Consider the following 15696-nt stretch of genomic DNA (forward strand, 5'->3'; position numbering starts at 1 on the left):
GCGGTAGCGCGGGAGACGCCGGGCGGGGCGGTCCCTCGCTCCCAGAAGCGGGGCCCGGGGCGGACCCCCACAGCTCGCCGAGAAGGCGGTGCTGGAGTGGCTGGAAGTTTTGCAACTGCTTCCCTGTCTCGCCCAAAGTTAAATCTGAAACAGTGATTGTGGGTCCATCATTTTCATAACGGTTTTGGACGTGCGGAGCGGATCAGTCCAACAGTAGTGTAGTAGTTTACGGTTGTACACTTTTTCCTGACCATACTCACTGGAGCCCAGCTTTCTTGGACTTTGAAGAAGCTCCCTCTCTTTACCAACTGTGCGCTTGTCCTAGTTGTTCTCCATTAGGATTTGAGCTTTTTTTTTTTTTTTTCTGGCTTGGCAGCCTTGAACATAAAAGAATGTATGTTTTGTTCAATGATTTGTTCAATGTTTTATACTTTTAAAATCACTTAAATATTTACCTCATTTGATAGTAAGCCAGTGGTTCTCAAAGTGTGGTCACAGTTATTTTCATAACAATACCCAGGAGTTATTTGCCCTTTCACCCTCTTTCTAAATATACATTGAGTTTCCCAGAGACTATGTGAGGTGGGATGACCTCACCTTTCTGAAGCCTAATGTGTGTACCTGTCTTTTAAAAAAGTTCTTTTAATTACTAATACTGTAAATATTAATGGTTGTAATCCAGGTGAGTGAAAGCTCTTTGGGGGCCTGAGACCAGGACGTTTGGGAGTTTCCTGAGTTAGGTAGTAGGAACAGACTTCAGATTGTAGCCTTAGAGGTAAGGTGATGTGTGGAAGTTATACAGCCAGCTTCTTTGATAGAGCTTGGATAAGGATTTTTCTTCCTGATAGCCCAAGATCTCTTTGCACTTTTATTACGTGTTCAGAAAACTCTGTTTTTCTGTCTGAACTGTGTTACCGTTCCTTGGTGTGGGTATATAGATGAGGAAATTGTGTTTTATAAACTGATTCAGAATGATCTTCAGAATTAAACTTGAGCTAAAGAGAGCACTTTATTTAATTGGTATTGTATTTCTTGTGAGTTGGTGTACTTATTTTGCAATAATGTTACCTTTATTTTCTAATTAAACCTTTTATTTTGAGGTAATTGAGGATTCAGATGTAATCGTGCAGTTGGTAAATAATAGAAATCCCCTGTACTGTTTATCCAGTTTTCTTCAGTAATAACATCTTGCAAAACTATAGTACAAGACCACAACCAGGGCATTGCCATTGATGCTGAGAATATAGAGAACTTGCCATCACCACAGGATCCCTCAGGTTGTCCATTTATACCACATCCACTTCATTTCTATACCACTTCCACCTTAACCCCTGACAACCACTACTCTGTTTTTTGTTTCTATACTTTTCTCATTTCAAGACTGCTATAGAACAGAATCACAGGGTACCTAACCTTTTTGGATTGGATTTTTTTCACAGAGCAAAAATTCTCTGGAGATTTCATCCAGGTCGTTGCATGTCATTAGTTTGCGCCTTTTAATTGCTGAGTAGTATGGATGTATCAGTGGTATGGATGTATCACACTTTGTTTGAGGAACACTTAGTTGTTTCCATTGTTGGGCTACTATGAATAATATTGCTATAAACATTGCAGTACAGTAACATGTCATGTAACATAAGTCTTCATTTCTCTGGGATAAATGCCCAGGAGTATAGTTGCTGGTTCACATGGCGGTTGCATGTTTATTAGGTTTTTTTGTTTTTGTTTTTGTTTTTAAGATTTTATTTGTTAGAGAGAGAGAGAGAGAGAGCAGGGAGAGCAGCAGACAGAGGGAGAAGCAGGCTCCCCGCTGAGCAAGGAGCGTGATGCCAGACTCCATCCCAGGCCCTGGGATCATGACCTGAGCTGAAGGCAGACACTTAACTGCCTGAGCCACCCACTGTCCTGCATGCTTAGTTTTGATGAGAAACTGTTAAAACTGCTTTCCATGGGGCGCCTGGGTGGCTCAGTGGGTTAAAGCCTCTGCCTTCGGCTCAGGTCATGACCCCAGGGTCTTGGGATAGAGCCCCACATCGGGCTCTCTGCTCGGCAGGGAGCCTGCTTCCTCCTCTCTGCTGCTTCTCTGCCTACTTGTGATCTCTGTCTGTCAAATAAATAAATAAATAAATAAAAATCTTAAAAAAAAAAAAAAACTGCTTTCCAGAGTTTCTGCACCATTTTACATTCCCACCAGCAATGTATGTGGGGTCAGTCTCCCCGCATCCCCATCAGCATTTAGTGTTCCTATTTTTTATTTAGACATTTTGGTAGATATGTATAGATATGTATTATGTATTATGCAGGTATCTGGTCTTAATTTAATTTGCGTTTGCATGGTGGTTAATGATGTTTAGCATCTTTTCATGGGCTTATTTATTATCTGCATGTCCTCTTCAGTGAAATGTCTCATTTCTTTTTTTTCCTTTTTTTTTATGACGTTCAGTTAGCCAACATATTAGTTTTAGTTCATTAGTTTTTGATGTAGTGTTCAAGAATTCATTAGTTGCCTGTAACACCTACTGCTCTTCACAGCACGTCTCTTCATTTCTTTTTTCTTTTTTTTTTTTTCAAAGATTTTATTTATTTGACAGACAGAGATCACAAGTAGGCAGAGAGGTAGGCAGAGAGAGAGGAAGGGAAGCAGGCTCCCTGCCGAGCAGAGAGGCTGATGTGGGGCTCGATCCCAGGACCCTGAGATCCTGACCTGAGCCGAAGGCAGAGGCTTAACCCACTGAGCCACCCAGGCGCCCCCATGTCTCTTCATTTCTTTAGCCCATTTGCTAACTGGATTTTTTTACTGTTGATTTTAGAGGTTTTTTTTTCCTTTGTTAGATATATGTCTGGTGCCTGTCCTTTCTTGACATGTAGTTTGCAAATCTTTTCTCTCAGCCTATTGCTTTTTTTTCTTGTCCTCTTAAAAGACTCCTTTGCAGAGCAAACGTTTTTAATTTTGATGAAATCCATTTTAACAATTTTTCCTCCAATGTATTATTCTTTTGGTGTGAAGTTATAGAACTCTTTGCCTAATCCTAGATCCCAAACGTTTTCTCATCTTTTTCCTAAAAGTTTTAAAGTTTATTATTTTACATTTAAGCCCATGACCCATTTTTTTTTTTAAGATTTTATTTATTTATTCGACAGACAGAGATCACAAGTAGGCAGAGAGGCAGGCAGAGAGAGAGAGAGAGAGAGAGAGAGGAGGAAGCAGGCTCCCCGCTGAGCAGAGAGAGCGATGCGGAGCTCGATCCCAGGACCCTGGGATCATGACCTGAGCTGAAGGCAGAGGCTTAACCCACTGAGCCACCCAGGTGCCCCATGACCCATTTTTTAAAAAAGATTTTATTTGTTTATTTTACAGAGAGAGTGTGAACAGAGGGAGGGGCAGAGGGAGAGGGAAAGAGAAATCTCAAGCAGGACTCCCTGCTGAGGGTAGAGCCCGCTACATGGCTCCATCTCATGACCCTGAGATCATGACCTGAGCTGAAATTGGGTTGGATTCTTAACTGAGTGAGCCACTGAGGAGTTCCAAGCCCATGACCTGTTTTGAGTTAATTTTTGTGTAAGGTGTAAAACTTAGATCGTGTCATTTTTTGACTTATGGTTGCTTATCTAACACCATTTGTTAAAAATGCTATCTATTCTTTATTGAATTGCTTTTGCTCTTTGTCAAAAAGCTGTTGAGTATATTTGTGTGGATCTATTTCTGGGTCACTACTAGCACACAGTCTTGATTCTTGTAGCTATATAAGCCTTGAAATAGAGTAGACTGATACCTCTCACTTTGCTCTTCTTTTTTTTCTTTTCTTTTTGAAGATTTTAAAATTTATTTTATTTATTTGAAAGAGACAGAGCTATCTCCGAGCAGGGAATCTGACACGGGGCTCCGTCGCAGAACCCTGGGATCATGACCTGAGCCAAAGGCAGATGCTTAGTCGACTAAGCCACCCAGGCGCCCCTATTCTTGTTTTTTTCAAAAATTATTTTGGTTATTCTAGTATCTTTGCCTTTCATTGTAAATTTTAGAATAGTCTGGTCTATATCTACAAAGAATTTTGTTTGGATTTTGATAGGGATTACATTATATCTGTGTATCAATTTAAGGGTAATTGAAATCTCTAGTATGTTGAGTCTTCCAACTTGCAGACATGGTATCTCTTCCCATTTCTTTCTTTTTTTTAAAAGATTTTTTTTTTTTAAAGATTTTATTTATTTATTTGACAGAGAGATCACAAGTAGACAGAGAGGCAGGCAGAGAGAGAGAGAGAGAGAGGGAAGCAGGCTCCCTGCTGAGCAGAGAGCCCGATGCGGGACTCGATCCCAGGACCCTGAGATCATGACCTGAGCCGAAGGCAGCGGCTTAACCCACTGAGCCACCCAGGCGCCCCTTTAAAAGATTTTATTTATTTATTTGACAGAGATCACAAGCAGGCAGAGAGGTAGGCTGAGAGAGAGGAGGAAACAGGCTCCCCGCTGAGCAGAGAGCCCGATGCGGGGCTCGATCACAGGACCCTGGGATCATGACTTGAGCCGAAGGCAGAGGCCTAACCCACTGAGCCACCCAGGCACCCCTCTCTCCCCATTTCTTTATATTTTCTTTCATTTCTTCCATCAGCATTATGTAGCTTTCAGCATACAAGTCTTGCATGTTAGATTTACACCCATTTCATTTTTTAAGCAATTTTAAGTTATATTTTAATTTCATCATCCACATATTCATTTTTAACATGTAGAAATACAGTTGATTTCTGTATGTTTATCATGTGTCCTTTGACCTTGCTGAATTCATTTATTCTTGGAATTGGGATTCCTAGTAGATACCTTGGGATGGTCTTCATAGAAAATTGTATCATTTAACACATAGTGACAGTTTTATTTCTTTCTTTCTAGTCTGTTTGCCTTTTCTTGCTGCTTCATTTGTGCTGCTTAGGATTTGTAGCATTATTTGAATAAGAGTGGTAAGAATAAATGTCCTTGCTTTGTTTGTGTTGTTTAGAGGAAGGCATTCAGTCTTCTGTCACAGATGTAGATTTTTTTTTTTGTAGATGTTTTATCAGTTCATGAGGTATATTGGTCTATAGGTTTTTGGTATTGTCTTTGTCTGGTATCAGAGGAATAACTTCATAAAATTAATTGAGAAGTGTTCCCTCCTTTTTTTTTTTTTTTTTTTCTAGAAGCGATTGTATAGAATTGTTAATTCTTCCTTAAATGTTTGCTAGCCTTCAGTGAAACCATTGGGACCTGGAGGTTTCTTTTTTAGAGCTTTAAACTTGCAAATTTAATTTCCTTAGTATTTATGTGGCTATTAATATTATTTCTTATTGGGTGAATTTTGTTAATGGGTGGTTTTGTGATCCATTCCTTCCAAGATGTCAAATTTATATGTGTAGAGTTGCTCATAATATTCCCGTTATTATCATTTTGATATCTTCAGGGTCTGTAATGATATTCCCTGTAACATTCTTGATAAGGTTAATTTGTGTCTTCTGCCTTTCTTGGTTCATCTTGCTAGAAGTTTGTCAGTTTTATTTGTCTTTTCAAAGAACCAGCTTTAGTTTATTGATTTTTCTCTATTGTCTTATTTTAAATATAACATTTCTGGTTTTACCTTTATTTCCTTTTTTTTTTTTTTTGCTTCTTCTTTATTTATTTTGTTTTTCCTTTTCTAAGTTTTCGAGAGAAGACTTTAGATCACTGATTTGAGGCTTTTCTTCCTTTGTAATACATATGGGCTTCGTTTTATGAATTTCCCTTAGAGCACGGCTTTAGCTGTGTCCCACAAATTTGGGTATGTTGTGTTTTCGTTTTCATTCTACATTTATTTTATAAAGAGCTATGTTAAATTTCACTTAGTACTCAGGTTTTCAGACTTTTTTTTTAAGAGAGGACAATATCAAGATTCAGGCAAGTTTCGTATTTTGCTCAAGGAATTACAACTGGTGATGGTGAGATCTGCTCTTGGCCATATTGTTTCACCACTGTCTCCAGCATGTCCCCTATTAGTAATTGCGTAAGTGCTATCATTTAAGAGATCTTGACGGTATAATTATTTATTGCTGATTGCAATAGTAGATCTTGAAATAATGTTGACTGCCTTTTGTTGAGAAAAGCACTTAGAATTTCTCACTTTTCTAGATTATCCTTACCAAAGCTTTTAAATGGTGTCTGAATTTTTTTCAACTCTTATCTGCATTTGTGATTTCCTCTTTCAGCTGTAATGCTTCTGAACTCATTTATGTTTCTATTTTAGTTATCCTTCACTGAAGATAATGTTTGTATCATAGAGTCTTTCCTCATTTGTTTTATTTTCTATTTTGAAGTTGTGATTCATAATTCTTTACTTTCATGTCCTGAAATTAATTACTACCTCAATGCCTTGTTGTATTTCTGGAGAGACATCCTTCTTTCCCACTGATCCAGATCCTATAATCATTACAGGATAATGAAATACCCGGTTTCTGTCCCACCTTCTCTGAAGTTTTCCCAGAGAATCCTAATCTTTAACAATCTGTCGTACTGCTCATTTGCCACTTAGTTAGATGCTACCTTGTAATACCTCCTAACTTAAGTTTTGTATTATTGCTTAACTTTTTGCATTCAACTAAGTTTTTTTTTTTTTTTTTTAAAGATTTTTATTTATTTGACAGATCACAAGTAGGCAGAGAGGCAGGGAGAGAGAGAGAGAGGAGGAGGAGGCAGGCTCCCTGCTGAGCAGAGAGCCCGATGTGAGGCTCCATCCCAGGACTCTGGGATCAGGACCTGAACTGAAGGCAGAGGCCTTAATCACAGAGCCACCCAGGCGCCCCTGCATTCAACTAAGTTTTAATGAGTCTTGCATTTTCCCCCTCTATTAAATGATCTGTCTTCAGGAAGAGCAATCTGTAATATTCTTTGTATCCTTCATAGCCATGATTATATGTTGTTGAGGATGGATGTTGATTACTCTTTATATGGAAAATAAGTTCACCTTGAATAGTTTTATTCTTGTTAAATGTTAAATGCAGAAATTATAAATTCTTACAGGCAGCCAAGAGCTATTTCTTGGTCTACATTTATGCTTTCATGAAGCTCCACCTTCCACCAGGCTAGACACAGATAATGTCATACCTTTCAGACATTCCCAGACTGGTTTTGATCTAACATAGTCCCAGACTACTTATTTGTATTGGTATGTACGTATGTATGTATTTACATATGTATGTATGTTATGTATTTTAGTGTGTGGGAGAAGAGGAAGAACAGTGCTTTTAAAATTTTATGATTTTTTTTTTTAAAGATTTTATTTATTTATTTGACAGACATAGATCACAAGTAGGTAGAGAGGCAGGCAGAGAGAGGGGAGGAAGCAGGCTTCCCGTGGAGCAGAGAGCCCAATTTGGGGCTAGATCCCAGGACCCTGAGGTCATGACCTGAGCTGAAGGCAGAGGCTTTAACCCACTGAGCCACCCAGGCGCCCCTAAAATTTTATGTTTTGCTACAGAATAGATGTCCTCTCTTCAAGAGTATGTATCAACCCCCATTTTTAGCCATATTAAATCTAATTTTCTCTGCTTAAGATTTTAAGTACTCCTGATAAAAATACCTGATTTTTAAAGCTCTCTCAGTGAGAACTTTGATTTTTACACTTTCTTCTCATTTCTGGAAGGAAGTTTGATTTAAACGATGCTTTATTTCAAAAATTTATTTAACACTTTGTAAGACTTGTATCTACTACTGATTTAAAGATCACAGAAATAAGAATCACATTTCTTATAGTCTCAGTAACATAAATAAAAGATTAAAAACTCATTTTAAATACCTTTAAAATAAAAATGATTTTGTAGACTGTAACCAGGCTCAGTTAGTATTACTTGTAGTAAATGTACATATTTTGCTCTAATATCCTTCCTATCTTTCAAATTTTGTCTTTGGCAGTTACACTGATTTGAAATTAACTTCTTCCTTTGTTTTTCTCAGCAAGGCTTGAGATTTTTCACTGAAAATTTAGCTGAAACAGTTTATTCCAGAACATGACATTTTGAAGGTGAATTTTGTTTGCTAGTCTTAAAGTTGTTCAGAATTATATTTTGGCACTCCCCTTTTCCTTATTTGCTTAAATAATGTCAAATCAAATGTATAGGTTTCCCTATGGCTAGCTACAAACCTTATTATCATAGACAAATGAAGGTGTGTGATTATAGTTTTACTACTTAGAAAAGTCTTGAGTCCTGGATTTTCTGTGATAGTACCAATTATCTAAGTACCATGATCCCTTTAGACTCTGTGTTTGGAGAAACATGGTTACCATATTCTCTCAGTAAACATGAATTGACTACATTGGGAATTCTAGAATTTTCAGATTTCTTTCAGTCTGTTTTTATCAGACACTAAGACAGTTTTAAATTCTGGAGTAAACAAATTGTCAGAGCGAATTTTTAAAAAGTGGACTGGGTATTGAGACTAGAAGGGAAGGTAAAATCAAACAGCATGTGAAAGATTTTTGAAATTCACCCTTGGGGAGATATAAACTGAGGAGAATGACCCCAGGCTTTAGAATTTCACGCCTACTTCTGTTACAAGGGAAGATGCTTGGAGACTCAAGTGAGAGAAGGTGGTAGTTTCTCTGATAAGAATAGGGGAGAGCTAAGGCTATAGAGCCATGTTCCATTTAAGGCTGTCCCACATCTTCTCCCATTCTAAGAATCCTATGTACTCTTGGGCACCTGGGTGGCTCAGTGGGTTAAGCCTCTGCCTTCAGCTCAGGTCCTGATCCCAGGATCCTGGGATTGATTCCCGCATCCGGCTCTCTGTTCAGCAGGGAGCCTTCTTCCCCCCCACCCCCTTCTTGTCTGTCTCTCTCCCTACTTGTGATCTCTCTCTCTGTCAAATAAATAAATGAAATCTTAAAAAAAAAGAGTCCTATGTACTCTGATATCTAGGCCTGAGACAACTGACAGAAAGGTATACATCAGTATAGTAGAAATTGCATAGTAATCATTTAGTTAACAAAAGTTGTGTTCCAAAAACCTTATGACCAGAAGTAGAACTTATATAGGAGGCCTAGGGTTTTTTTGGGGGTGTCAGATCAGGGTAATGTATTAAATTGAAATATAAACTAAAATGATGCTGTATCTTTAACAAGGTAATATGTACATAGGAAGAAGGGGCTATAGTTAAGGGAAAGGAGAAGAGACAGTTGTGCTTGAGATTTGGATGTGGGTTGAGACCAGGAGGATGACCCAACTCTACAAGTCCTTGCCAGGTATGATGGATGCCTCGGCCCCTTCCAGCTAGTTTTAGGCATCCTAGTGTCACATGACCAAGGGGTTTACCAAAGAGAAGATGGGAGAATCATCAGACATCTCAGATCTTCTTTCCCTTCTCCTCTTAAGAACCAGGTCAAGTTTATCCTACTCTCTGTGTGGGCTATGCTTATAGAGACACCAAGGAGTCCTATTGTTCTGATATATGTAGAAAGATATTTTGTGAGTCATCTGTATGCTGTTTTTTTAATAGACAAATATAAGTAGTGCATAGCAATAGTTTGCCTAGTTGTATGTATACTCTTTAGCTAGAATATTACTTTGAGCTGTGAATTAAGCCAGAATCACTTGATTGATTTTTGAAAATAAAATGATGCCTTTTTTAAAAAGGAGCTTTGTTTTAAGAGGAGTTGTTAACTAGGGTAGCCCTATATACATGGATGAGATATTTTCCTGTTTGAAAAATCGTAGCTAGTACTGCCCAGTCTGCAGAGCAGTGAGTCAGGGCTTCAAAAACAAAGAGACACTGAATTATCCCCCACCTATATGATCTTCATTATTTTCCCATTTATACTGCATGAAATCCACTTATTAAAAAGTCTTTTCTTCTCTTGTGAAAGTATAGCTAGCTCTGGAAAGGCAGTGGGTCACTTTCCTAATGCCTAATACCTAATGGAATCCAGAAAGGTAATCCATTAGGAGTGAATACAGCTGAGCAGTTTTGATTTGGGGCCAGACTGGGGGAAGAGACTAGAGTGGGCAGAACAGCATGGGAGAGTGCTGCAAAAGCAAGGTGGAAAAAGACAAAATGGCAAACATAGCCTGTTTCAAGGTTTATCTAGAGTAGTATTTCTCTACCTTTTATTTTCATCATTGCCCCTTAAGGAGAAAAATTAAATTTAAATCAAGTTTAGTTAATAGGAGATTTAATTAATTTCTTAAAATTAATTATTCTAATTAACCAAATAACTTTAAGTTCTCCCTGATAAGAGGAATTCAATACCAAAGAATAATTCTTTTAGGTAGGTTGAGCTTGGGAGGGCTACAGACCACTGAATTTGCGGTTTTTCATTCCCCAAGAACTGATATCTACCACCTTTCTGTGGGTTAGGTAATATCTCCATAATGAATACATGATCTAGAGTTGGTCTTTCTAGGAAGAGGGCAACAAATATGCTTTTTTCTTGGTTAGCTGCTGGATTTGAAAACTTAATCTCGGACTATAAATTGTTTGTATATCATAGGTAAATAAATGAGGCATTTGTGAACCTACTCAGGACCTGAACTCCATTTATAATATTGTTTCTAATGGAAACTGTATTCTAAATTCAAAAAGCTTATTACTAAAATGAACTTTTGGAAAATAAAACCTATTAGTAAGATTATGATTTGTACTAGTTTTAAGTTATATAGTGAAGACTTTGCAAAAGCTCAATATTGAGCTAAATATTAAAGGAAGAGATGGCCATAGATTAGAAGAACTGGCTACTAGATACTTTAGGTAGAAGGAAGATTCGGTATTTCAGACTCAGTCTGTATATTCAATCTTAAAAGAACATGAGATGCCTTTTAATTATATTGACTAATCATGAAAAATTCCCTTCAAAATTTTTGAGGTATAGTTGTAAAAACTAAAGATAAATTTAGCCATTACTTCCAATTTCTTTGGACATATTTTTATTTCTTTTAGTGGCCTAGTAACCTCTAAAGATATTTGCAAACGTTAAAGTATTTAGGATACTTTTTAAATTTTTGTCTAAAGATGTATTTATTTGTTTACAAGAGAGAGAGAGAACATGAACAGGAGGGGCAGAGAGAGAAAGAGAATCTCAGACAGACTCTGTGCTGACATGGAGCCCAACTGGGCTTAGGCTGGGATTCCATGACTGAGACCATGGAAAGCAAGAGTTGGACGCTTAACCGATTGAGCCAGCCAGGTGCCCCTCTAGATATATTTTTATATGGATTTCTCCTTTGCTGCTTTGAGTATATTATCCACCAGCATAATTGAATGCTACCAAATGCTAAAGTGCGTTCACTATGACAATTACTTTGGTTGTATTACCACATTTATTTCCTAACCCCAGGAGCTAAGTACTCTTACTCCATTTTGGAAGGATGAGTGTTAACTTTCTCAAATTTTGTTGAGAAATCTTGTTTTTTGTTTGGTTTTTAAAGATTTTATTTATTCACTTGAGAGAGGCAGAGAGAGAGAGAGAGAGAGAGAGCAGGAGTGGGGTGAGCAACAAGAGGGAGAAACAGAATTCCTGCTGATCAGGGAGTCTGATGCAGGACTCGATCCCAGGACTCCAGGATCATGACCTGAGCCGAAGGTAGATGCCTGACCAACTGAGCCACCCAGGTGCTCCCAGAGAAATCTTGTTTTGTTCATGTTGTTGTACCTCTTCGTACAGGGCTTCGGCAGTTACTTTGTGTTCCAGCAGTTTGCATCTGTTACCACTATAAGCAGTTAATTCTAACAGCCTTCTTAAGCTGTACATTTATACTGATGTCATGTTAACTCTTCTCTACTGTGACATGGACCATTGAGATCATTTCTAGGGCTCTCTGTTTTGGGAGAAGATAGGCTGCTTGTCGTATAGTAACAGAGATTCTGTTGTATAGAATAGAAATATAGTTTACAGTTTCCACATAACTCTGAGAGCCAAAAAGAACCTAATGCTGAGTTGTAATTTGAATAGTTGGAGAAAATTTTTAATCGCCTTTTGCATTTGCTTATTTTGATGTATACTTTTTTTTTGTTACTTACAGATATGTTGTCTTAATTACTTAGTTTATCCTCAGATGTTCTAAGTTTTTGTTAGCAACTGCTTTCCCATGTATTGCTTCCTTATGTTTAGTTAGAAAATTGTTATGTCTTCATTACTTTTTTTTGTTGAGGTATAATATATGTGTAGTGAAATTTACCCTTTGTTAATACAAGGTTCCATGAATTTTGATGAACACATACAGTTATGTATCCGCAACCACAATCAAAGGTATAAAACCATCCAACCCCCTATTCCTTTATGCTTTGTTGTCTTTCTCCTAATCTCTGACAATCACTGATCAGTTTTCTGCCCCTATTGTTTTGCCTTTACCAGAGTGTCCTATGTATGGAATTGCTGTAGCTTTTGAGCTGGCTTCTTTCACTGAATATAATACTTTTGAGATTTGTCCCTGTTTTATGTTCCTTTTTATTGCTGAGTATTATTCCATTGTATGGATGTGTCACAGTTGAGTTTGTTCATTCTTTCTCCATTTGAGGAACATTTGGGCTGTTTCCAGTTTTAATAGTTTTAAATGAAGTTACTGGTTACATTCACATACAGGTTTTTATGTGAATATAATTTTTTATTTCATCTGGGTTGATATCTTGGAGTAAGATTGCTGAGTGGAATGGTGTTTATTTAATTTAAGAAACTGTCAAACTGTTTTCCAAAATGTTTGTACCAGTTTGTATTCCACCAGTAATGACATGTTGCTCTGCATCTTTACTGGTGGTGTCAGTTTTTTAAAAGGTCATTTTGATAGGTATATAGTGATATCTCGTGATTTGGCTTTACCTAATGACTGATGATGTTGAGCATCTTGTCATATGCTTATTTGCCATCCCTATATTCTTGGTGAAGTGTGTGTTCAAAACTTTACCCACTTATAAAATTAAGTTCTTGTATAATTATTGAGTTGTACAAGTTTTAAATATATATGTATTTCTCATATATGTCCTTTATGAGATAAATGACTTAAAAATGTGTCATCAAAGTATGTGTATTGTGTTTGCATTCTCTTAATAGTGTGTTTTGAAGAACAGAAATTTTTTCATTTGTTAGATTCAATTTATCATTTTTTTCTTTATGGATCACACTTCTGGTATTGTAGCTAAGACATTTTTGTCTAACCTAAACTGAGGCCATAAATTTTAGGTCTACAGTCTGTTTTGAGTTAATTTTTATATATGGTACAAGGTTCTACAAGGTTCCTTTTTCTTCTCCTCCTCCTTCTTCTTCTTCTTCTTCTTCTTCTTTTTTTTTTTTTTTTTTGCATATGGGAGTCTAATTGTTCCAGCACCATTTTTTAAAAAAAAGACTGTCCTTTCTCCATTGAATTGTGTTTGCATCTTGTTGGAAATCTTCCCTTCTCCCCATTATCCCTTTGACTGCTCTGGATCACATCTCTCTCTTCCATTCCTAACATTGACCATATTCTGCTTTCTTCTTTAATTGCCTCCTCTTCACTAAGCTCCTTGAAAGGAGGAACTTTTGTATGGGACCAAGGATGGTAAGGGTATCCAGGCAGATGGAGTGACAGTTGCAAAGCGCCTTCCTGTGGTGGCATGCAGCTTTGGCGTGTCTGAAAACATGCCCAAAGTGGGGGCATCAAGAACAAGATGAAGCTGGAGAGATAGATAGATGGTGGTCAGATCCTGTAGGACCTTAGAGAGGCCATGGTACCAAAGGAGAGTATGGCCCAGGGAAAAAGGATTGCCCTACAGAGGGAACAGGGCATCATCACAACATAATATTCCTCTTTGTTAGTACAGATGAAAGAGGAATAATAAAAATTTTCACTTATTTATTGCTTGTGTCTTGTTTCACAGTTCCCTAGAGAGTTCTGCCCATTGCTTTTCTTAGGTTAGGAAGGATTAAGCCTTCCTTATGTATTTGTTAATTTAGTCAGAGTATAGTAATATTTTACCAATTTTACGTGTGACCAAACTTTTCCCAGAGGGGATTTGTGGGAGCTTTGTTTCAAGGCTTACTGTCATTAATGGACACCCCTTATAGTATGGAACCTATTATCACAGCATATGCTTTATGTCTGTCTTCCCCTAACTGGAATGGAAGCTTGCTGATAGCCTGGACTTTTTTCTGTTTTGTTAAGTTATACTTCCCCTGTACCTAGGACAGTTCCTGGAATATAGTAGTCACTTAATACATATCTGTTGAATAAATGCCTTTTTATAGGTATTTAAAAAATATTTATTTCTTTTTTTATTTCAGTCTTTAAGCTCATATAAGTGATACTATTAATGGATATCAATAAAAAAAGGTAATATTTATTCTCCTCCTTCTAAGAATCAAACTCTTTATGCTTGTTCATATGTAAATAACTTGTAACCATGATGTCAGTGCAGTCTTAAATTCTTATTTTGTCATTTAATCTCACATCATATCATTTCTCTTAATTTTCATAATTATTGCTTCCAATTGTTGTGATAATATTCCCCATAGTATTTCAATATAGACTTTCATATGCAACTTTTTCCTTTTTTTAATTATTTTTTTATTGTTTTAAGATTTATTTATTCATTTGACAGAGAGAGAGATCACAAGTAGGCAGAGAGGCAGGCAGAGGCTTAACCCACTGAGCCACCCAGGTGTCCCACTTTTTCCTTTTTTAAAAAAATATTTCTTTTTCTGACTTATAAAAATGGAAACTACCTTCTAAACTGCAGCCTACTAGTAGTGTAATACAGCATTAACTATGTTCAGTCTAAAAAGTAAGACTGACTGGCTAAGTGAGTTAGGCTAAGTTTTTTAGTGCTCTAAAATGTAGAAGAATTACCGATATGGATGAATTCCAGTCTTAGAGAATCAGTGGAAACTTAGAAATGAGAATTATCACTGTATTTTTTAATAATCATAAAAAATTACCCTAGATTGATTATATACTTGACTAAAGATTTGGGTGATTAGACTCTGAGAGATCCAGAGGGGAACCTTAAACTCAGCATTTCCAAAATTGCATCAAACGTATGCTGATTTATCTCATTTTCTTTCCTGCCTCACAGTAACATCTACCAGATTATCTTAGGTCAAGACACTTGAAGGTGGGCAGGCCTTCACGTTAAGGCACAGTGGATGTTCAGCCGCCTGCCCTCCTTGCCTTGTCCAGGCTCACCTTTTCTGTCCTCCTTGTACTTAACCTTAAGCCTCCTTAGGCTTAAATGATAATGAGCTTACTGCTGTTTTCCATCCATTCCAAGTATACTTGCATATTTTGCACATATCAGTTCCTCTATTTTCTTTTCCCATTGGCTAGGAATATTTGTATTTCTCCTTCAAGTCTTTGCTCAAGCCTTTTTTTTTTTTTTTTAAAGATTTTATTTATTTATTTGACAGACAGAGATCACAAGTAGGCAGAGAGGCAGAGAGAGAAGGAAGCAGGCTCCCTGCTGAGTAGAGAGCCTGATGTGGGGCTCGATCCCAGGACCCTGGGATCATGACCCGAGCTGAAGGCAGAGGCTTTAACCCACTGAGCCACCCAGGCACCTCATGCTCAAGCCTTTTCTTGGCAGTATCTTCTCTGACCATGCAGGGTTCATTATACCCTGAGCTATCGTTGTGTCCTGTTCATAAACTGAAAGACTGTTTTTTTCACTGTACTAAAATTTAAATTGCAAGGATATTACTTATTCACTTTTGATCCTCAGTGCCTGGGGATTTCTGTCCTG

General features: G+C 37.4%; 1 protein-coding gene across 2 annotated transcripts in view; it reads left to right on the top strand.

Annotated features, from left to right (window-relative positions):
• Positions 1-15696, top strand: part of LOC111155895 (septin 10) — a 69875-nt gene that overhangs the window by 482 nt on the left and 53697 nt on the right. The window lies entirely within an intron of this gene.

This window comes from Enhydra lutris, unplaced genomic scaffold (assembly GCF_002288905.1).
Source record: "Enhydra lutris kenyoni isolate GAN:26980312 unplaced genomic scaffold, ASM228890v2 scaffoldscaffold44, whole genome shotgun sequence".
Classification (NCBI taxonomy): domain Eukaryota; kingdom Metazoa; phylum Chordata; class Mammalia; order Carnivora; family Mustelidae; genus Enhydra; species Enhydra lutris.